The sequence below is a fragment of the Saimiri boliviensis genome, chromosome 12, assembly GCF_048565385.1.
Source record: "Saimiri boliviensis isolate mSaiBol1 chromosome 12, mSaiBol1.pri, whole genome shotgun sequence".
In the NCBI taxonomy this organism is placed as follows: domain Eukaryota; kingdom Metazoa; phylum Chordata; class Mammalia; order Primates; family Cebidae; genus Saimiri; species Saimiri boliviensis.
This window is the reverse complement of record NC_133460.1, coordinates 92,916,607-92,940,746: the sequence shown is the minus strand read 5'-3', so window position 1 is coordinate 92,940,746 and position 24,140 is coordinate 92,916,607. Positions and strand designations below refer to the sequence as shown.

Below are 24,140 nucleotides of genomic sequence, written 5' to 3'. Positions count from 1 at the left end.
ACTGCCACTGTTAGAAGCAGAATATGTGATCATATAGCCACTGGATTTTAGGGTAATTTGCATCACTTATGTGATCTCATAAGCAAAATAGATTCCTGTGCACTGGCATCTCAACATTCCACGCATCCCACTCTGCTTCACCCCCAAAGACCACTGGATTGTGAGAAAACCCAGCGTCTGACATTTACACATACAGAAAGTCTCGCTTATTACATTGCCTCTATTAAAGGCAGACTCCACAAGGGCTCTCTATCATTACTGGGCAGTAAAACAATGGAGTACCTGTTATTCATTCTGATTACTCCATGCTCCTTCCCAAGAAAGAGAGCTGGATAATACTCAGTTCAAACTGTTCTATATACAAAATAGAGCAAATAAGAACAATTCGTGGCCACAGTTTGACTGTTCAACTCTGGTCTGTCACATATAATCTCTCTGTAGAAAGAGGCCATTTGGATTAACAATTCACCCACCTTCTATGCATTCACATGACCACACACATGTTTGAAGTTTTTTTATTCCAAATTATGAGATCTGGGTATATGCTGAAAGCAATGTCTTTTCCCAGCATCTTATCCTTGGGGTCTCTTTCTTTGCTGCTGAGCTACAAGGGAAGAAGCATCTGGAACTGCAGACACAAGAACCGTGGGTAGCTCTGCTGATTAAAAAGAGATGCTTGACTTTAGGCAGTTTGTTTAGCATTCTAGTCTCAATTTCTCCAACTGCAAATGGGATTGATAAGGCGCACTTCATACTATCCCATAGAGGGTTGAACAGATCTTATTCTTTTATAATTGTTGTTTAATACTATATCTGGTCACTAAGAGTGACTGATACTATAAACAAATAAAATATTTCCCCTTAGTCCACAATGATAAATCTTGACTTTTCTAGAAGACCTGTTTTTTACAAAAAATTTGCAAAACAAAATAACAAATGAAACCTAATTGCTTTGTCTGGTACCTTATGCCATACCATGAAACCTGGACTTACTTTTCCCATACGTTTTCCTTATCTCTTGGTGATCTGGTCACACGTTTCTCACCCTGCTCCAGTTCTCCCTTACACATAAAAATCTGAATTCAAACAGAGGCTTTCATTGGGATCATAGACACCAAATAGCACAAAAATAGCTGTTGATTTTGCCTGTGCCTATAATGACTGTTTGTTACAAAAAGGAACTGAGGTGTTCTGACATAGGTTCCTCAGAACCCCATTAACCTGGTGTGTTAGAATAAGCGTTGGAGGACTAGATCACAATGGATGAGGCCATGAGCTTTTGAATTGAACAGATCTGGCCCTAAATTCTAGAACTGAAAATAAATAGCCATTTGGCGTTAGGGAAATCACTCTTCCATTCCTAGACTCAGTATCTTCAACCCTAAGTCCAAAAAATGTAGAGATGGTGATGCTTTCCACTTCATAGGTCATAATGAAGACCAAGTGAAACATACACTTATCCCAGGGTCTTGGGCAGAAAGACCTCCAGAATTTCAGCATTAATATACCATCACTGCTATTATTAGGAATACTGATGTTGATCTAACATGGTTAAAAATCTTTGTTCATCCAGGATACGCAGTTGGTACCCATGCTTTGGCTAGCCCTGTAGAATCCATGCCCTACATTATCCCAGGATGCTGGGATGAAGTGGAGATTTCTCTAGACCTTACTGAAGGCCAAGATCTATGCTCCAGAGAGCTACATTCCTCAATTATTCAGGCTGAGAAAAACGTCTTGTTCATTGAATTAGATTACAGCATGGATCAGGAAAGCCAAGTCTGCCTGTCTGCTAACTCAGGATGCCTGTGGCTGCAGACAGCAACCTGGCTGGCAGATGTCTGGCTCCAGAAGACACATCTTGTTTTCTTCAAAAAGGAGGTCATTCATAATTGATAAGAGCTGTGAACATCTCCATCATCTACCAGTGTCATTTAATAAAATACCTTGTTAACTAAAACATTGGGACCTGAAATAGCTATTGATTTCATCTTTCTTTTGAGGACAAGCTAATTTTCTATGGCCAGGCGGGGGGTGGAAGTGAATCATGCTGACAAAATGAGATGTACACCTAAGCACAAATGATCCTGGGTCATCTGAAGCCAGATGCCTCAATTAGTCAGAGCAGCCAGACACTGACATTGTAAGTATAACAAACTAAGGAAAAGGACTATGTAAAACTCTTCAGAGGGGAAACTCTGCAGCCCATAAGGCCTGTGACTAACTGCTAAACCCACATTCTCCCATCCTCTAATAAAATTAATATGTATCATTGTGCATTAAAAAGGAGGGATAGGATACTTACCTCCTTTTGTTTGAAAAATTCTGACAGTTCTGAGAAGCAGCTCTTTAACTCAAGTGGCATTTAGCCAGGCAACCTGGGATAAGGCTCTTACAAAGGTTCCAAGGTCCTTGATACCATCTAAGCCATGGTAGAGAACCTTCTGAGGAAGAGTTCTCCTGGATGCTCCTGATGACTTCCATTTGGAGAATTATTCAGATAAATTATTTTCAGCCTCCTTGATGAGTGTGTCAGATACTAGTGATGCAGGATATCTGCTCCTTAGCTCAGTTAGGTCTGGGTTCTTATGTCATAACCAGGAAGCATTAGGCACACAGACATCAAAGAGTGAATGGAGCAGACTTTATTAAGTGAAAGGAAAGCTTTCAGCAAACAGAGGGAGTGCAGGGGGGTGGTTCTTCCACCAGAAAACAGGAAAGTTCCCCAATATGGTTGAGCCTAGGACTTTTTATTTGTTCAGAATAGGGAGTGTGTGCTGATTGGTTTGTGAGTATGCAAAAACGGTTAAAGCAAATACACCACCACTGAAAGGTGGGTATGACAGTGTAGAAAACCAGTTAGGAAAGGGTAGGTATATGTATGGGGATCAATCAGAGGACCATATGCCAAGCAGGAAGGTAGGGTCTCAATCTAATCAGAGGATTTACTCTCCACCACTTCCAGCTCGAAGGTTGGGTTTCATTGTGGACCTGCCCCTGTCTGCCTAGGCATTTGTCTGCCTCCTGTCTCTGTCATTTTCCCCTCTAAAGAGGTACAGCTAACTGCTGTTAGAATAGGGGCAAAGACTGATCTTAACTGCTTCTCGCTGACATGGGGTGCCATTTTGGGAAAATGGCAGTCAGATAGGCAGGCCTATCTAAGGGTCCTCAATAAAAGGAAGCCATCCTCCAAGATTTCAGTTGCATGACTATTTGGAGTTTGATGGCCCATCTCTTTTGCTTCTTTGGAGCTGCAGCTGGAGATTACTGTTGGTATTACAGGAATATGCAGGGTTAGCGTAAATCGTAGGCAAAAATTTAAAAACAACTGATAAAATTAGAATTTAATGACAAGTATATGATAAGTTTTGAAACATGGTATTTATTTCTCCAGTCTTCATTTTTTTTTTGTGAAAAACAAATAACAACAGGATTAAGTCATCTTCAAAATAAACTTTAGCCTTATATTTGTCCTGATTCTTTGCATAAAGTGCTGTAACAATAATTATTTTTCACATAGGCTTTTTAATTAGCTTTGATGGAACTGTGTTTCACAAGGAATCTCAGACCTTTTAAAGCTAAGCCCAGCCATGAGATTGTACCCTCAAGTACCTATGAGTTGGGTAAATTCCTCTTCTTTAGGTCCCAAGAACATGGGGCTCCTGGGCCTATTAGAGAGTAACATTATTTACTCACCACAATTTAAGAACACTTTATGGGTACTGTGTAGACAAGGTATGAGGCCAGTTTTCCCAAAGGGATTTTATTTGTTCTGTAGCTCAAGTTTGATTCTTTAAAGGGAAACACATCCTTCTAGTCAAAGCCTTGATAAAACGATCAGTTTCTCCAATTGTCTCCTATTACAAAAGAAAATGGATTCTTATTGCACTGGTGCCAAAAACCATGTTGCTAGAAATCAAGAGTATTTACAGATAGTTTGCAAATGCTGGATAAGCCAGACAGAAAGAAACAAACATGTTCCAAATTTTATTCACAGGTGTATACCTTACTCAATTATTAAAGACTGCAAAAAACTCAAAATAAGTTCCCTTGACTTTGAAAAACAAAACAAAGATAAGCAACATATTAAACAAAAAGGTCAAAAATATTACTTCAGTTTTGTTAGTTTAATTCATTTTGTTAACTGTTGTGATGCTTGATATTCATGAATATTTCAGCTCTTCATGAGTCCTGTACGTTTTTCCTCTATTCCAATGTCACAATCTGCAAAGTTATCAGAAACCTACATTAGAGAGCATCTGTCAAAGCCCTATGCCTGATTATAAACCACCCTTTGAAAAGAATCAAGCAAGACAACAATTGTCTGTGAATGACAAAATGTCCAGAGTAGTTAGAGTCAAAAACATGACTGACAAAGAAATTTGGTTGTTTCTGTGGTTTACAATAACTTAGCATAGTAACCCTAATTATGATTGATAGCATATACTAGAATGTTAGAATTTTAGAAATCCCATATAATTTTGGAACATGTATTAACATTATCCACTAAAATATAACCTGAAGAAGGTCAAACATTATTGTTATCTTGGCAATCCCGTGTGATGAAACATGTGAAATAATCCTGTTTACCTCACTCTTAAATGCTCCAGAGGCCCTTGGCAGCATCCAAAAGTTAGTGGACAGGAAAGACAATTTTTGAAGCTGAAGTTTGATTTTGGAAGCCTGTTAAATATGTTAGAGGTTCAAAGCACTTGACATGAACTGGAATTTCAGATTATCATAAGTTATTTATTTTAGCCAAAATAATGACTCAAAAACATTTAAACAAGGCAAAAACCTTTACTCATAAAGAGGGAAGACAGCTTTCCGATCAATCTGCCTCTTGTTATCTTCTTTTACTGGTAGTTTATTCACAAAGCCCCAAAAAGAAATCTTTCTTTAACCTTTATTATTACATGAAAATCAATGGAGAGAAAGTCAAATGTCACCCTTGCATTAATCTACTACTAATGTCAACACAATTTTTTAAAATAAAACATTATACATAATTCTATCCAATCTTAATCAGTTTGTCCATGAGATGAGATTCTTATAGACATTTTATAACACTTTACAAATTTTTGTTAAAGAGTAGATCAGTACCTTAAGAAAACCTTGTTGTGCTTTTATTCAAGTGTTCAATTTATGACGAAACCATATAATGCTTTTTTGAAGTTATTCAATATGTTCACACACAATTTATTTTGCAAGATTGTTACAAACCTTCCATCAGTTATTTAAAGCTCCAGCTTTATCTTACCTAATTCAGAAATAATTCTTTAACCCTCTAAACTAGGAAAATTTACATTCCCATGCCTTCTTATAACCTTTTATTACTAAAAACACATTTTACTTTACTTACCCACCTAGCATGTAAATTTATTTTCATCAGTCTCAATTACATGTTATAATGGCAACTCTTAGCAATTTTTAACTTTATTGTGAAAGCTGGTAAGTTATTTAATTATGTGATAGGCACAGATAAAGTCTATCTCTTCCTAGCATAGTAAAGAGTATAGTTAATTCCATATGTTCCCAGGCCTTATCAAATTGTAAATCAGGCAAGTTGAATAGTTCTCAAAAGCCAAAGAAGCAGTTTATAATCTTAAAATATTTAGCAAACTGATTATCTGACCCCCATAATTTAGACTGCATATTTAGATTTTGAAGACATTTGTATTTTACCAATTATCTTTAGAAATGTTTGTATTTCCCAAAGATAAAGTCACATGAACTAAAAGGCATTACAGTTTTTATTTTTCCTTCAAAAATATTTGATCTAAGTGCCTATTTTTCTCTAGAACAATAATGAGAGCTCTTTTTAAATAAATATCACACACACCACACATATATAAACACACAGAAAAACAGAAGATCCAGTAGTGGTACTATTTTTCATCTGCCAATCTCCTAATTGAATTATTGGCTGCAGGGTGAAGCCCTTCAAGAAAGAGGACTAGGAAAGCATGTGTTTTAACAGACCCTAATAAGCAGATATTCCTGGAAGTTAAAAACAAAGTCTGAGAGAGATCTATCTGCTTTTAATTCCTGGGGTTCCGGGAGGGAAACACAAGTTTTCTGTTTTGTTTTGTTTACCCAAAATGGGTTTTGTGGCACCTTCTTTGTTTTTCTCCAGGAGCCTCAGTCTATCAGAAGTTATCTTAGGGCCTCTCGTGGATGCATTAAGAGTGGCATGTCAAAATGGAGAAAAGAGTAATTCAGTCAACAGAGAAAAAAATCTTTTCCACAAAAACAAGATCCAAGAAGAGAAAAATATAAAGGCCTTTAAAATATATCTATAGCTTGACTATTCACTTTAATTAAGCTGATTGCTTTTTAAGAAAATCCTTTTAAACCCCTGTTACCTGACTTTAGTCAAACCAACTTGCCAGTATTTCTGGCATTTGAACTTTACCAAAAATAATGTCACAGGTGGAACCAACCAGCCTCCATTAAGGCTGTGAGTTAACCATGAGTATGTAAGATATTTTCAAATAGATGGTAAGCAGTTTTTACAAAATCCAGAATCTTTAAATGTAGCTCAGAGAAAGGAATATTTTAAAAAGGAAGCTAGAAATTGTTCATGGAGAGGAAGGAAATCAGAAAATGGGGAGGTCAGACAGATATTAAACAGAAAGGAGTCACTCCCTAAGCCAGGATTGAACCTGGGCCACCATGGATTAAAAAATAAAAGGCGGGGGGAGGTCAAAAGAAAGTACTGCTATGTGATTACAAGATCCAACTTCGAAGGACATAAAACAAGATGGAGACCTGCAGCAAAGTTTGTTACTGACCAGTTTGCCAGGCTGTCTTGAACAGTGGGCTTATAGGGTCCTAGGTCCGCATTCTACCCCAAGGTACCTTCTTTATGACATAAGCATATAGAAAGACATACAAAGTGTACCAGATTGGCTACAGCTCAAGGCTATTTCTAGAAACTTTTTTCCCATTAATCAAAATTTTACATAGAACATAACAGTAATTTTATCATTCATTCAACTGCTGTGCACAGAGAGAGGGAGGCCAGAAGTCTGACCAGTAAGAACTTTTACTCTTTTGCCAGCATGTCATGCTTCTGGATTCTCTTCCTCTACGTTCAGTTTTAAGCCAAGCAGTTTAAGGTTTGGGGAAATTAAGTTTTCTCATTTTGGGGAATGCATCGGAGGATAGTGTCCTGTGGTACAGAACACAATTACCCATCTGTGAAGAGAGGACAGGTGAGCAAAAAGGAGAAATAAGACTTTTTCCCCCAAAGGAATCACAGCAATTCAAGAAGCATTCGAGTGAAATACAGACTGAAGATGATTGATTACCCAACTAGAAAGAGGGGAACAAGGCATCTCTAGTTTTTTTCTCTTTTTCTTCTTTTCTTTCTCTGGTTTGTACCCTCTTCCTGGTTTAGCCAGAAGGAGGAATGATTCTGTGGGCACATGGCAGGAAGGGACAGCAAACAGGAAACTGGCCAGCCATCTGCACTGGGTCCTTAGCCACTGAAACCACCCTGTGGCCTCCGTGGCAGCTGCAGCTCATTCTAGCCCCGCATGGCTGTTGGATGCAGTGTGTGCATGCAGCATATATGGCCATAAGCCCCAGGTGGGAGAGGAGTGGGTGGTAGCAGGGAGTCACCACTCATCCATCTGTTCCATGCTGTCTGAGTCCATTAAGCTAGGGGTTAGGGACGCCTTTAAAAGCAGACAGAAATCACATTGTTCTGAATTCCATATCTGATGGCTGGGCCAATGGCTCATTCTACCCAGTAATATCTCTGCAGTTTGCAATAACATCCCCAATGTTGTAAAAGAAAAGATAGGTGCCACAACAGCCCTGAAAGGAAGAGTAGAAATGACATTTGAAAAACTGGACTGGGCCCAGGCACAGTGGTTTATGCTTGTAATCCCAACACTTAGAGAGGTGGAGACAGGTGGATCACCTGAGGTCAGGAGTTTGAGACCAGTTTGGTCAACATGGTCTAACCCCATCTCTACTAAAATTACAAAAGTTAACTAGGCATGGTGGCACGCATTTGTAATCCTAGCTACTCGGAGGCTGAGTCAGGAGAATCACTTGAACCCTGGAGGACCCCTGAGAGTGATAAGGGGTGGGTGGCAGCCTCTATAGCTGTCATTCATTCTTTTTTTTTTTTTTTTTTTTTGAGAAGGAGTTTCGCTCTTGTTAACCAGGCTGGAGTGCAATGGCGCGATCTCGGCTCACCGCAACCTCCGCCTCCTGGGTTCAGGCAATTCTCCTGCCTCAGCCTCTTGAGTAGCTGGGATTACAGGCACGCGCCACCATGCCCAGCTAATTTTTTGTATTTTTAGTAGAGACGGGGTTTCACCATGTTGACCAGGATGGTCTCGATCTGTCGACCTCGTGATCCACCCGCCTCTGCCTCCCAAAGTGCTGGGATTACAGGCTTGAGCCACCGCGCCCGGCCACCATTCATTCTTAATTGGCTAGCAGAGACCCAGTGCTCCATCTGTTTTCAGAAAAAAAAAATAAGTCTGAGGATGAGAAGTCTCAAAAATGAAAATGAAAGAGGGGTTTTGGTTCGCATTTTACTCACCCTTCCTCCTTAGCTCAGCCTGAGTCCAGGTTCTTGTCTCACAGTCCAGAAGAATTAGGTACTCGGACATCAAAGAGTGAGTGGAGTAGCATTTATTAAAGAAACAGAAAGCTCTCAGCAAAAAGAGGAGATGACGGGGCTAGTTCTCCTACCTGAAGACAGGAAAGTTCCCCAATATGGCTGAATCTGGGGCTTTTTAAGGGGTCAGCATAGGGAGGGTGTGCTGATTGGTTTGTGAGTATGCAAAAAATGGTCAAAGTGAAGACACCACTCAAAGGTGGTGACAGCAGGGTCAAAACCAATTAGGAAAGGGTGGGTATATTTAAAATAAGTAAAGGATGGGGATCAATCAGAGGAAGGCGTGACAAATGGGAAAGCAGATTTTCATTCATCCCAAGGATTTACCTGGGACAGTTTCTGACTTGAAGGTCAGGTTTCACTGGAGACCCACCCCTATCTGCTTAGGCATTTGTCAGCCTTCTGCCTCTATCACTAACTGCCACTATCACTGCCTTAATAAAATGTCACAAACTGGTTAGCTTAATACAGCATACTTGGGTTTTATCACAATCCTGGAGTCTGGAAGTCTGAAATCAATATGTAGGTAGGGCTGAATCATTCTGAAGGTGTTGAGGAAGAATGTGTTCCTTGCCTCTCTCCTGGGTTCTGCTGATAGCTGGCAATCATGGGCTTCTTTGATTGGTGAATACCTCAATTAAAACTTTGCCTCCATTTGCACAGGCTGTTTGCCTTGTGTCTCTGCATTCTCTTTTGTGTGTGTGTCTGTCTCTGTCTGACTTTCCCTTTCCTATGAGAAGACTAGTCATACTAGATTAGAGCCCAACTGATTGGCTTCACCTTAACTTGAGGTATCTGCAAAGACCCTGTTTCCAAGTAAGGTTGCATTCTGAGGTATTGGGGCTTAGGACTTCAACATATCATTTTGGGGACACAACTCAACCCCAAACAAGGAGTCACCATGTGTTTATTTAGCTGATCATGCTCATTAGACTTTCTTAAGACCAAATAAAGGAAAAAGATTTATTCCCATAATAACATAATTACTTTGAGAACTAGAATGTAAACAAAATCATAATTTAGGAAATAATAGTAGGCAGTAGATGTTAAAGTATTTCTAAAAGTTTAATTCACAGATCAACTGTTACAGAATTCTCAAGGTTAGGCTTGTTGATAAATAATAAAATCATAAATTTATTAGAACCACCCAAAATTTCTTAAGTAAAAACATTCAAAGGGTATCTGTTTTTCCTCCAATATGTCTTCCTCTATCTTATTCAATCTTGCTGAAGTAGTAAGTTGAATTTTATCCTGGAAATTATTCTTATTTGTATATACAGTGACATGGAATAAGCTGGTATTTTTCTCTTATTTTCCAACAGGGTGATAACTGCTTTTTCCTTTGTCCATTCTCCTTTTATCTGTCAAATCTCCTGAAAAATTATTTCTCCCTCTGCAATTGCCAAGGTCAAATATTTATATAATTACTTATTTTCTAGCACAGACAAGCTCACTTGCTCTTCAAATTTTCTTCTGCTTTAACTATGTCTCTATTTGTTATTTTTTGCTAAATTGTGAGTCCTTTCAAAGTAAAAATCACGTTCTATCTCTTTCCTTTGTGAAGTCTAGATTCTAGTGCAAATGCCAGAAAGTGTGTGTTATTGAAGTGAATTGCTTTGGGATTTTAAAAAATAATACAAATAATATGTTATTGTACAAGATCCTGTGAATTTAAAAGTCTAAGAGGATTTTTAAAATTATTTTACCATTAAACCACCAACTTTATTCTTGGTATTTAAAAAATTCATTTAAAATAGATGTAGTTTACTGTCAGGTTTTACATACAATTTAATCCTTTTCATAATGTTAATGTTATATAAGCATCTCCCCTATGGAATTACAAACACAAAATGAACCATTTTAATGGCTGCTGTATTATTCACTACATGAATGCAATTAATTTATTGTTTCCAATATTATTTTAGTGTAAATTATATCATGGTGAACATTTTTGTATGTAAATTTACAAAGTTGATTCTAAAAGTTTCTCAGGGCTGGGTACATTGACTCATGCCTGTAATCCCAGCACTTGGCAGGCCAAGGCAGATGGATCACCTGAGGATAGGAATTCCAGACCAGCCTGGCCAACATGGCAAAACCCTGTCTCCGCTGAAAATACAAAAATTAGCTGGGTGTGGTGGTGGGCACCTGTAATCTAAACTACTTGGGAGGCTGAGGCAGGAGAATCACTTGAACCTGGGAGGTGGAGGTTGCAGTAAGCTGAGATCATGTCAATATACTCCAACCTGGGCAACAAGAGCAAAACTCCATCTCAAAAAAATAAAAAAATAAAGTTTCTCAGATTATATTTCCATAGATAGAATTACTTAGTTAAGGATTCTTTTATAACTTATAATTGTTTTGCTAAACATCAATAGCTTATTGATTTCTTGAACAGAATAAAAGAGTACTTTGTATATATGCATATATAAATAATCTTTGTAATTCAACAAGTATTTTAAAATTAGGAGAACCAAAAAAGTTTGTATTGTGGTCGAGTCTATGGTGTTCAGTGTTGGTCAAAGTTGGCAATGTGCAAAAGCCTGGGGTGGGCCTGCTTAGGCACTGAAATCCAGCGTTCGCCCACTAGCCAAGCTGAGTATCAGCAGCGGTATCAGCCCTGACACTTCCTTTATCTAACTAGCACATAGATACCATCTGCTTAATAAGGCATGTGCTTATCTAGAGAGAGTGCCTTTTCTCAGATTAGCAGATTTCTATAGACCTTTTGTGGCCCTTACCGGATTCTTCATGGTCAGGCAGGTAGCATGGGGAGTGATCTGAATCATTTATTTCTGTTGCTTTCTTAAAGAAGTAGGCATTATCCTGTCGAGCTAAGGTATAGAAACACTGGTAAACAGCACTGTCTGTCTGGGGTGCTTGGGTAATAAAAGCCTCTGAAGATTGTTAAGTTGGCAGTGAAAGTCTTCTGTAGTTTTCTGTCCAGGCATATCACTCACTACAGTTCACCTGAGCCTTTTCCCTCTGCCACCTTATGCTCATTTGTACATTTATGCTTATTTTTCTCACTCTGATTGATCCCTTTCATCTGCTCCTCTCTGCCCTCATAATTCTTCCCTGTGTTTAAAGGCTTAGTTCATCTTTGCTTTGAAACTTTCTCTGGTCTATCTAATTCTTGACTATCAATGGGTTTCCCTCCTTTAAATGTGTAACTTTTATTTTTTGAGAGTCATATGGTGAGGTTGTGATACACAGAAACACTGGAACCATTTGGTTGAAATTTGAACTTCGCCCATCACTTGCCTTCAGAGAGAAAGTGATGATGTTTTCTAATCTATGCCTCAATTTCCTTATGAGCAAAATAAGATAATAGGACATTTTCTCACAGGGCTCTGGTGAGGAGTTAACATCTTAATATTTAATTCAGTGCAGCACCTAGTAAGTAATGTTTTTGTTATTCAGTTGGTTTAATATTATGTTCCTTTTTTGTCAAGTGATGGTGTAATTTGTTGAAAGCAGAAATTATATCTTACATTTAAGATATAATTCTTAAGCAGGGCATATCTTTGTATCAGCACTAGTGAGATAAAGAAAGTGGGCAGATACAGCTTCTGATGCTCAGCTTGGCGGGTGGAATTATATAGAGATTCTTGCACAGGACAGATGCTAAATAAGCATTAGTTGGTTAAGGGAATACATACATATGAACTTTTAGTGATAAGTAGTCAGTTTGAATTTCACATTCTTTCATTCTCCTTTTTTTTCTTTTAAGCAGGCAGTCAATATTTTTAGAGCATTCGCCATACAAATAAGGTCTTTTTTCTGGACTCAGAAACCCACATAAACAGGCAAATAAATACATGTGGTGAGAATAGGACTATGAGAGAGCTAAATATACCCAGGAAGACGAGGACACCAAAGGAGAATCATTAGCCTGGGGATGGTATACACAAAGGCAGAGCCACGGTCACAGTTACAGTAGCATTTCTGACCAGAGAGTCATCTACCTAAGGAGAAGGTAGATGAAAGCAAAACTGGATAACCAAAAAGTTTCTTCAATACTTGGCAACAGTTATCATCCCAGAAAGAGGACTGAGTCAGAAAAAAATGTGTTGCTTCTTATAGTGCAAGAGGGATTCAGATTTATCCAATTCATTTTAATGCTGTTTTTCTCTTGTGTATGTACAAACAATAACAATCCCATTAGATATAGTTACTATGCCCAGCAATCACTACCCCAACAGAAGAAAAGTTTGAGGGTACATTTATGACCATTTTAGCTAAGTCAACTACTTTTATTTGTAGCCCATTTAGGAAAGAGTCAGGCACTGAACAAGGTATTGTGCAATTATAGGATCATATTAAAGAAAGGCAATTTCATTGCAATTAGTGTTAAAATAATTTACTTATTGCAGTGCCAGGATATGCACTATGTCCTATCATTCATTTACTCCCCGTCTGGTGCTGTGTGTGCCCCATTAAATTGCAAAATACAAGGTTATTAACCTGCAATTCTTGCAGTCATGTTACTAGATTGTGTTTTGTTCCCCTCTGTGTATTATAGCATCATTTAGCCCATTTGGGTCATTTATCTGTAGCTATTTAATTCCTCTGTGGTCATCTAAAGATGCTTTTCAATGCTAATTAAACAGATGTAACCTGTGATGAAAGCAGTTGGCTTTCCTTGGACATCTGGCAAATATCCAAATTTGAGTCTGAACTCTTTCCTTCTCACTGGTTGTTCACATTTGCCTTTTGTCGTGATGATTCAAGAAGCTCAACACATGTCCCCATGTTCTAGACAGTCAAAGTGTTGAGGGTCTATAAAAAGAGCATCTGTCACAAGATGAAGCACACTATAAGTACATTTTGATAACTAAATTCTGAATCTGAGGTACCATTTAGCCATATGTTTTTCATTCTGGTGTATTGCTTAAAAGAGTGGATGTTTCAATATAAAACCACCACTACTGGTTGAATGACTAACAAGTAGCAGATCAGAAAAGAAAAGTGTTTACTGAGTTCCAGTCACTGATGTAGTAGAACATATGAAGCTAGAGCTATCACATTTATGGCCCCAGTCAGAGTTCTCAATAACTCTGCAGTGCATTTTACAGACAAATTAGATTAAGTACTGAGAGTCCATACAAATTTAGCTAGGGTTTAAACCCAGGCTTATTGGTCTCCAAAGCTCTATGGAATTTTCTGCACTCCAGGTATGTCTATAGCGTCACTATATGCAAAGGTGATCCTTGATTTTACAGAAACACAGAAACTGATGATCCTGTCTGAGGATTAAATATCTTGCCTTAATCCTCCTCCTTCCTCTTAATAGTCCATTATTAAGCACTTATTAATTGCTAAAGTCATTTACACAGAGGGTAATCAACTGGAGGAAGAAATAAAAGATAATTACAATCGAATTTCAACCACTGATAACTCCTGGGAAGTGTGTGTGTGTGTGTGTGTGTGTGTGTGTGTTTGTGTGTGTTCATGTATGCGTGTTTGTGTTCTGAAGAGTTGTTATCATAGATGAAAACGTGTTCCCATAGTTAAGTGTTAAATATTTGGATTCTGTATGGCTGTCATTGCCCGAGTTGCCCATCTCTGTCTCTCTCATTTGCACAGCTTGGTTAGGACTAGACTTGTTGCATACTTTTCAGTAGTTACTAGGTCTCACTATGATGTTTCCTCAGAACTGATGGTATATATTTTATTAAATGCACTCCATGGGGGAAAATTCTGCTGGGTAGTTGCTTCATCAAGGGTAACAGCGATGGGAATTGAGTGGTTGGCTAAGCTTCAACAAGATTCTGCTGTACATGTTAGAAATAGAGCCTACTACCCCCTGTGAATGTTAGAAACAAATGATTCATTGACTCATTCTGTGAATATGTTGTTGAATTGTTTTTTGATGAAGAATACAGGAAACTTGTTTACGCCACCCCTCAATTCAACAGGCTACTGCAGTAGTTTAAAGGGTTCTTTGTGATGGTAATGCTGTTGAGTTGAGACATTAAAGGAGAAAATAAAATATCTCTTCATGTTCTAAACATGCTTTTGCCTCACAGCACCACCTTTCAAAATTGGAGAGTATATAAAGGTATATAACGGTATATTCAAACAACATTAACTTAGGGCTTGTATGCTAAGAAAATGATATCATAAATACATGATCTGTGCACTCTGATGCCCAGGGATGAAATCAGTTGTTTTTTAGAAACATGTGAGTCACAGAGGCTTGGAGATGGCTAGGTAACAGCGAGGCTGATACTGCTGCACAACCATAGTCATTTTGTATTTAGAACATTATTGATGATTTATCTTCTCACCCTAATTTCAGTACTCTTCTTCCCTAGCTCTCTTTCAAAAATTAGATAATTATACTGTATTGTATCGTTGTATATCTTCATGTCTCTCTTTACCACTAGCTTGTGAGGAGGACATTCAAGGCTGAAGCTGTGCTGTGTCTTATTTATCTCCATCTATTGAGTGCCTAGAACAACCTGGTACATAGTAGAAGGACATAGCTACTGTATCTATAAAATACAAGGTGTGGCGCTTAGAGTCAGAGAACAGATTGACTTACATGTCAAAACTAATTGAGATTTGGCTTCCTTATTTGAAAATTGGTATGATCATCACCTTTTTCAAAGACTTAGTATGAGAAATAGACATAGGCAAAGAACTTTGATTATTGAAGAGTGCTTTATGTATGCTAGTTACATGGTTGTATAATTAATTATTTCTCACTAAGGAAAAATCTTTTAGAGACAAATGTGTTCATGTTTTTTTTTTTACTACTGTTGCTATTACCACCACACACACACACATACACACACACACACACACACACACACACACAAACACACACACACACACACAGACATACACACACACACTCACCAGGAAAGAGTATAGAGCTTTAAAAATGAAAGACAGAGAAATGCTAGATTGGTTCTCTATTGGTTTTGTATCTTTTCTTTTTTTTTTTACTTTGTTTTGATATATTTATTAAAAAATAGTCAATTTCATGCAAAAGTGACACTATACCATTACCCTTCCCCTCTTGTATTATCCCTGTTGCAGTTCCTAGGAATTCCACATCAGTAACCAGTTGTGGTTGTGAATCCAGAATCTAGAGCCAAATTATCTTCAATTTCTGGCTCCATCCATTCTTGGCTATATGGCCTTAAGTAAGTTATTTAATATTTCTTGCAGCACTTTTTCATCCTCAACATGGATGATGTGATAATATCACCTAACTCATAGAGTTGGTGTGGCTTAAATGTCTCTAAGGCCTTTAGAACAATGACTGGCATGGAGTAACTGCTGTACAGATAGGCTATTAGTGCTCTTAGCAATTGTAGTGCCTGAGTTATCCTTCCCCTTCTGCATGGACTTTCATAGCACTGTGCTGGGGGAATGAAAATACGGATTGATACAGCTCTCTGAGCATCGTGTAGAAAACTCTGTGGGATGCAACCATGACCATTTTATCATTTATCCTTGTATTAATTAATAGCAAAACCAATATTACCATTTGCAAATCACTGACTATGTACCAGGCATTGTGTTAGTTTCTATACATTAGATTATAAATCATGTGCAAACTTTGAAGAACAGTATTTTCATCCAATTTTACAGTGGAGAACACTGAGGCACGTAAGTTTTCGTCAATTTTCTGTAGTCCCAGGAAATTGTGTAGCTGGTATTGAAACTCAGGTGTTTCTGGCTTCAGAGCTTGTGCTTCTTCTTCCACATCAAATTTCTCATTTCAGGAAGAGTTTCTCACAGCCAAGTCATATGCAAAAATCTCCTCTGTCTTCAGGATGGTATAATAGAGAAGTTAAAAATTCCGGTTTGGGAGATGGGCCGTGATTCAAATTCTTCTCCATTATTTCCTTCTAGTTCATTAATGGACTGATATAGAAACTCTGAAAGTTTCTATTTACTCAACTCTGATTTGGCTGATGATTTTTCTTGCTTCACACTGTTCTTATGAGCATACAATAGCTGAAGTAAAATGTATTTCACAAATACCTTCACAACATTAAATGAGCATTTAACTGTTTAGAATAATAGTTATTGCTTTGAGATCTTTTTCTTTTTTAACAGAAGTACGGTTTCTCCTTTTGCAACTAGAAATAGGTAAATGGCCTTGTAACAGGGAAAATATAGGTGCCATTTTAATTTTTACAAAACTGACATGATAAAACTAATTGATTTTTTAACTTACAGTAAAACCCTGGCAGGTAGCACATTCGGATTTAATATTATTTAACTTTGTCTGGCTATTTCAGTAGATTTCATTATCTTTTGATCATACAGTCCATTCAGTCTCTTTTTTCCAGGGTTATTCTTCCATCTTTTTCCTTGGGAAAAAGACAAGGGAGAGAGGATTGGTGTCTTGTTATTACACTGGCTTTAAAGATGGGAAAGTAAGGGTCAGAGAGACTTATAGCTTCCACCACCACGTAGTTGGTGAGTGGTAGAGTCGAATCCCAAGCCCAGTGTTACACTGCGGTCACTCTGTTTCCTTTGGGGCTCTTTTCCTGCCTTTATCTTAGCAGAAGGGTTTTGTGCTTGTGCACAGGCCAACTGTGTTGATTCTTGTTTTAAACAACAGTGATTCCTTCCATTCCTGCCTCACAGTGTCAGAAAACAAAAGTTTACATAATATGGGGAGGAAATGAGTTTGCTATTGTCCGAGGTGGAAAATAATTGTTTCCTTTCAACAGTTAGGACTCTCAGGTCCAGAGAACTTAGGAACCTTGTAAATATCACCTTAATTCTTACAATCTCTGGAAGTTATATAAAAGATTGCATGAAAATGGTATCAAGATAATATCACAAAAAAATTTATATACATTTTTTATTTTTATTTATTTATTTTTTGAGACAGAGTCTCACTCTGTCGCCAGGCGCCAGGCTGGAGTGCAGTGGTGCGATCTAGGCTCATTGCAACTTCCGCCTCCCAGGTTCAAGCAATTCTTCTGCCTCAGCCTCCAGAGTAGCTAGGACTACAGGTGCATGCCACCACACCCAGCTAATTTTTGTTATTTTTAGTAGAGATGGGGTTTCACCACGTTGGCCAGGATGGTCTCGATCTCTTGACCTCGTAATTCGCCTGCCTTGGCCTCCCAGAGTGCTGGGATTACAGGTGTGAGCCACCGTACCCAGCCTTATATACATTTTTACCCCAGGAACATAGCAACACTGCTCACAAGATAAACCTGCTAGGAATCCTACCTGAAAATATTCCCCTGACAAGTTAGCTTGGGCTGGTATTGATAAAGGCAGGTCTCAATCACTTAGGCTGGGGCAACTCGTTTTCTTCACTGCTGCATGGGATCGAGAAATCCCCTAGAGAGATACTGATGTTTAATAGTTTTCCTATTTGTTTGGGCAGTTTAATTCTTTTACCTTAATTTATTTAAACAAATATCATTGCATATACATTAAAAGAAATACAAAACGGAAAAATACATATACCTAAAATTTCACACCCTGACACTTTGGCAACTTTCATTTTTTTTGTATTCAATTTTCCACTTCACACCTAGAAGCATCCAATTTTCTGTCTGGCTCTTTTTTTTTTTTTTTTTTTTTTTTTTATGATACACTTAGCATCCTAGATATTTATCAGCTCTTTAGAAAACTGACTAGAGGCCAGACATTTTGCTTTGCTTTGTGGAGTGCAGAGTGGATTTAGAAATGGTGTTAGGAGTTGATAGACTTGCACTCCTTGCTTCAGGCATGCTCTGAGACAAAAATGTTCAATAAAAGATCACAGGTCAGGCATTTCAGGGCACCCATCACTTGGAGATAAGGAAGGGTGGGGCAGCATTCATGTATGCTGAAATATATATTGAAATGAGGCCAGAAGATACATCTGAAGATGACATTAAGGATTAATCCTGAAGATATTTTGTATGAAGAAAACCAACCATCCTACAGATAATAAAAATGATTCTATATACTATCTGAAATTATTTAATAACAATAAAAAGCCACATTTTTACACTCTTACATTTTGATACCTGGATTAATGTTAGATTTTCCCTAGAGAGGATAGTAGTTTTTACTAGACATTTAAGGTTATAATGATTATGAGGCTACCACATAGTAGGCTACCACATAGTAACCTCAATTCCATTTGCAGTGGTAAGTGTCTTGCAATTTTGTTTGCAAGACAAAATTGAAACTATTGACTGAACACAGGCCAGCAAACATATTTAACTTAGGTTAGTTGACAACAATCTAGAAAAATATTGCTTTTGACATCGCTAGTGGCATCAGGCAGGAGTGGTTGGTGATTGCAAAAACAAAATGCAAGTCTACGCATGGTTAGTAAACAATTAAATGGTAGGTATGAGTGCCAGAAGGCCTCTTTGACAACATTTAAAGTGACTAAAATTTCCTGTAGCCAGAAAGTGGAAAAACTGGAATACCAGGCTTAGTCCGTAATCTCAAAAGTAGCAGAGCTTTAGACAAGTTTGAAATTTCAAACTAGCTGGGTTTTCTATACTGGGTGATGGCATGGATTAGCACAAGGCAGAACCTGGATTAGAGAATGAGAACAGCGGTACTGATCATTGCATTTTTTATTACAATGAAACTTCTGGAAGAGTAAACATGGCTCATTTCTCACAGATAAAGACTAGTGTCACCCTGCTACCCTACCACCTCTGCTAGAAAATAATCCAGTGACAACTCCCTTGCAGGAAAATATATTACCTTCTCACATTTTCCAGAATCTGATCCGACTTTTTCTCCTTACGACCAGTCCAATAATAAGGTTTAAGTCTCAGCATAATCTGGCCAGGAAGATGCTTGACCTCCTCAAGAATAAAAGGTGCTATACCTTGTAGCTTCCAAACCTAGACATTTATTTCCCTTGTGAACCAGAAAAGTACTTATGCGGGTACTAAATTCTGAGAGTTCTGGCTGGAGGACGGGAGGGAATTGGAAGACAACGTTGGATAAGGGATAGTTTATGATTTGCTAGCATTCATAAAGGATAGCATATTTAACACCCTGGAAAGCACCAGAAAGGATAAGACTAACACAGTGCTAGGTGGGTCCACTTGTTGAAAGTGACAATCTGCACTAAGTAAAGTAGAAAGGTCAGAATTGCAGTAGCAGGTGGTAGAAGAATGGATCAAAAGGCTTAGAGGAAAATATATGTTACAACAGATATAATAAGTAAGGCCAGAAAAGCCACCAGATGGCTATATTCCTCAGTAGGTCTTGGCGGGCATTATGTTACCAAGGCAGGGATGAATGGGCTGGTGAGAGAGGCACCAGTATCACCAGAAGATGTCATATTGAACGGGCCTCACTAATAGCAATGTGATGATAGACCTCTGAAATAATGGGAATGAAGCAGGGCCATTCAAGGGTCAAAAGGAGGCAGCTGAATTATCATAATGGGCAGTAAGACTAGAGTTGCAGTGAGAGGAGTTTGACCTGCAGAGATCATGAGGATGGTTAGCAGAGCTCTGTATCTCTAGGGGAAAGAAGATTGTCAGTCAACAATGGCATTTACTATTCTATACAAATAAAACAAAGGCAAATAATTAAGAGTCTGAGGGCGACTTCCCCAATAAAAAGTCTTAATTCCTTGCGCAGTGTCTAGACTCAAGAGAGTTTCCTGATCCTGAACCCTTCACATGAAGAAAAGGCCAGGCTTCCACAGGAAAAAGGCTCCACAATAGCATCTCATGTGTATATAGAAATGACACTCTCAGTTACCCTGAAGGGATATTGAGACTTACCCTGTTATCCAGACACAAGGGAGGTAGGACTATCTAAGCATATAAAAAAACTGTTGAATCCAGCCCAAGCTCCACATTTGTTGCTTGTACAGTGGAGTAAGAACAATTATAGTAGAAAATCCTCCAGTTTTCTCCTCTAGTCAAAATAGAAAATGCAAACCAAATTGAGAGTGGAGTGGCAGAAATTAGAGCCATTCTAAAAGATTTAAAAGATTCAGCAGTAGTGTTTTTTATCTTCATTTATTCTACCAGTCTGGTCCCTGTAAAACCTAGATATATTCTAGAAAAAAAAAAAAAAAAAAAGTTAGTAGACTACCACAAACTTAACCAAACAGTAGCCTCAATTCCATTTGTATTAGTAAGGCAGTATCTTTGCTAGAGCAGATTAGCGTACACTCAGGATACATGTGTGCCTCTATTAGTCCAAAGAATGAATCCCTTTTCATCCTTATCAGAAAGGACATGGATAAACTTTTCTCATTCAAGTAAAAATTAACAGTAGGTTGGTTTATATCCTTTGCAAAGGGCCATGTAACTTCCTACCTTCTGTCACAATATAGTCTGAGGAGATCTAGAACATCTGACCCTCAGTAGAACATTTGACTGGCACAGTGTCTTAATGACATTGTGTTATTACATTGTAAGTGCCCAAAGTGGCAATATATCTGAGACCTTATTATTATACGTGAGCTTCAGAAGGAAAGGAATGAATGAAATTTGGAGGTGCATTCCATCAGTGAAATATTTAGGAGGTCAATGATCTGTGATAGGCTGTGACTTTCCCTCCAAAATAAAAAAACACATTATTGCACCTCACATCTCTTTCAACAATGAAGGAAGCAAAACACCTTGTAGGGCTCTCCAGGTTTTGGAGGGCAGCAAATGTTAGCCCTAAGGAAACTGCAACAGCTCATGTACCAGGTGACCCACAAGGCTGCTGGCTTTAAGGGGAGCCCAGAGCACAAAAAGCTGTGAAGCAGACTCAAGCTGCAGTTCAGGCAGCCCTGTCATTTGTGCCACAGGATCAGTGTCACATGGAATTCATCACAAGCTTCAAATGGAGACTCACAATAGAGATTCCTAGAGTGCTGGAGCAAGACTATGCCGATCACAGCATGAATGTGTACGCTTCTCTAAAAAGCATGTTACTAGGTCTTGCTAAAAATGAAGCATTGTGAGATGGGTTCTGTCCTACCCTCCAAACCATGTGGAAAGGGAGACCACACGGTTTGGGGGGTTGGGAACGTACTGTGAGATGGAAATGTCACATCCAGGACAGGGCCTACTTACGTGGCACTGCCAGCTCCTGACCTTCCGGTCATCCATCAGTTGTACCATGGCCTCTCCCTCCGCTCACACTCAGGGCTCCATGAGGCAGAGGTCATCTTTATGACCAACTGAGGAAGGAAAGCAGTGCTTTCTCTAAGTTAAAATGAAATAATACATACAAAGTGCTTAACACAGAGATAGCAGATAGCAAAATCTCAAAAAATATACTAGGCATTTATTGCTATTATTTATTGTTTTAATCACTAAGATTGAATCTCTCTGCCCACTTTAAAAATAAATTATTTTTTTCTTACATCTTTCCTCGATGAATTCCCTTAGTTTCTTCTCCTTACACTGCCAGTGTAACAAGCTATAGATAGTTGTTTGTGGCTGATGAGTGGCTAAGACTGAACCAAGAAGTTTCCCAGGCCATGACGTGGACAATACCACACATTACTCAGAGGTCTCATACATTCCACAGCCTCTTTCATACTTTAATGGCATGGTTTAGCTTTGGTCAGATTTTACATTAATGGAAAAACTTTCTTGCTTTCTTCATGTCCTTAAAAAACTAAATACACTTGTTAGTATTATATTTCTTTTCAAAACAAGAAAAATCAATTTTAAATGAAAAGGTGTTATCTTTAAATTCTGATTTGATTTTCTTTTTATCTTGGAATGACTGGTTTTTAATGAGGATTTACTTTCCACCAAGAGCCCACAGCCTGCCCTGGATTCCTGTTGTGGTTTGCTCTGCATCGATTGGCCCACCAGAGTCTTCAGGAAACTCTTGCATTTTGTGATCACTAGTACAAAAGTAGAAAGGTTTGTTGAAAGAGTTCCAGCTTTAGCACTGAGTGAGAGAGCAATGTGGTTAAGAGGTGGACATTAGGAAGCACTTTGCAGTTTCTACACAGAAACATTTTCAGGCCACCTGAAGTTAAGGGGCTGAGAGAGAAGTTTCAGATACATTCTAAGAGAGCTCTAATATTTACATTAACAAACTCATTCTTTAAACAGCTTCAACTCATGAGAATGTGGAGCTGTGGACTCAGGTACACCTTCTATTTGTAAAACTCCAAAGCGGTTAGATGGATATGTTGGCTTCATTGTCAGTAATGTCAGAAATTCCCCAGGAACTGGAAAGGCCAGCAGGCTGGGAAACTGCGCACTTAAGAAAAAAACAATTGAGCACATAGAAACTGCACTTGTCACAGATCATCTTTTTTTTTCTCAGGATAGAAGAGTCCCTGGGGTGTACGAGGTGAATGGCTCCATCAGAAAATTTGGCTGAATTTCTCCTAGTCAGTGAGTAAATAATTGGCCTCCTCCTATATGTACTATGGTACTGTATTTAGAGAATTGGATTAACTGCATTTTCATTCTGAAACTCCCAATGGTTTTTGTTTTGATTTTTACTTTTGGTAAACACCTACTATTCTTCCTGCTTTTAGTTTTGATAGAATTTGTAGTGAATTTAAAAGTCTAAAATTATGTTTTTTGGCCAAAACATTATGTGAAATCAGAAATTACAATGAACTCGACTTGGAAATTTATTAATTTATTCACGCAAGTATTCATTGTGTACTTCCTGCATCTTAAGCACTATGCAACTCACAGAGAATAAAATGATGTTTAACACCATATTCTATCTTGAAGAGCTCACTGTCCTGAAGTGGAAATAATTAAGCAGACATTTATGGTAGAGGCAAGAGTCCTGAGGGGGAAAAGTACAGAGAACATGTCTAGGAGAACCTGGGAGGATTCTGGAAGGAAATAACTGTAGACCTAAGACTAGAAATAGTAAAAATGAGAGAGTCAATGGAAGCAGAGGAAGAATCCTCCTAGAAGTGAGATCCATCCACGGAGGTGACAGAGATTTTGACACAGTGGAGGAACATTAGGTAGTTCACATGGCAGGATCATGGAGTTGAGTGTCTGAATGGGGTTGAAGTTTCTTAGGCATGCAGGACCAGATGACAGAGACACTGAGAAGGCCTTCAGTGCTTATGGTATAGAGAACAGTAGAACCCATTTCCCACACCCATACATCCTGTGGAAATATGTATTATTACATGGATAACATCATAAACTAGAAATGGCAATAAAAGTGCCCATGGGCCAGGCTCAGTGGCTCACACCTGTTATCCCATCACTTTGGGAGGCCAAGGTGGGCAGATCATGAAGTCAGGAGTTTAAAACCAGCCTAGCCAGCATGGTAAAACCCCATGTCTACTAAAAATACAAAAAATTAGCCGGGCATGGTGGTGCCTGCCTGTAATTCCAGCTACTCAGAAGGCTAAGGCAGGAGAATTGCTTGAACCCAGGAGGCGTAGATTGCAGTGAGCCAAGATTGTGCCACTGCACTACAGCCTGGGTGACAGAGCAAGACTCCACCTCAAAAAAAAGTTTTTAAAAAAGTGCCCATGTTTCACCTCCCTGCCCTTTGGGGACAAAACCAGTCAGCCCATCCAAAATATTGTCCTTAC

At 38.5% G+C, this 24,140-nt stretch overlaps 1 long non-coding RNA gene across 2 annotated transcripts in view; it reads left to right on the top strand.

Annotated features, from left to right (window-relative positions):
• The window catches only part of LOC141580728 (uncharacterized), a 608,846-nt gene extending 585,098 nt beyond the window's left edge, over positions 1–23,748 (top strand). For both annotated transcript variants that reach the window (XR_012513019.1, XR_012513018.1), the window contains one exon: positions 22,889–23,748. This is a non-coding gene — a long non-coding RNA (uncharacterized LOC141580728). The remainder of the gene's footprint in view (positions 1–22,888) is intronic.
• Positions 23,749–24,140: the final 392 nt, after the last annotated feature.